Source organism: Sphaeramia orbicularis, chromosome 9 (genome assembly GCF_902148855.1).
Source record: "Sphaeramia orbicularis chromosome 9, fSphaOr1.1, whole genome shotgun sequence".
In the NCBI taxonomy this organism is placed as follows: Eukaryota; Metazoa; Chordata; class Actinopteri; order Kurtiformes; family Apogonidae; genus Sphaeramia; species Sphaeramia orbicularis.
Window position 1 is genome coordinate 45,822,327 of NC_043965.1, and position 761 is coordinate 45,823,087.

Genomic DNA, 761 nt, shown 5'->3' on the forward strand with positions numbered 1-761 from the left:
AAACATTCATAAGCTCAGTCTTCACTTAACAACTTTAATCACCTTTTAATGAGGTATTACAGTCACATGAAGGATTAAAAACATCTGATATTCTGAGAAGAAACATCAGATGATAAAGGCATAACGCTGAATCAGCTGTGATTTCTATTAAGAAATTTGCAAAAAGATAATTACAACTTATACGTTTCAACATTATATTTCACTCTATCCCAGCAATCCTATGACATTTTTTTGTATATTATAATTATTTCTCAAATGTTAATTTTTTCTCAAACATTATGACTCTGCCCCAGTTTTCCATGTAAATATAAAAAATTTAAAGGCTAGAAAAGCTGCACTCTGCTAATATTAGCGCAACAGTAATAGTAATCATCATAATATCAGTAAAACATGTCATAGAAAAAAACGTCAAAAGCACATGTGGGAAAAAGGTGGAAGACATGTTAAGTCATCAGCATGTAAAAGTATGAGAAAACTATGATGAAACTTTGTTTTCTGTGTTGCTTCCTGGTTTCGAAGTTTAAAATACAAACAAAAACATGCACCCAGATTCTTCTAGATCACCAAAATAAAACATGAGGAAAGAAAGAAAACAGGAATCATACAAAAGGAACACAAGACGAACAAGTGGTGCCAGGCACAACAAACCCCGCCCCACAACAAACCCCGCCCCTTTATGAAGATTACAAATTCATAAAAAATTTGAACTTTGACCCACTTTTCCCAAAATGTAATCACATCTGTTCTCGGTCACTGGCAAT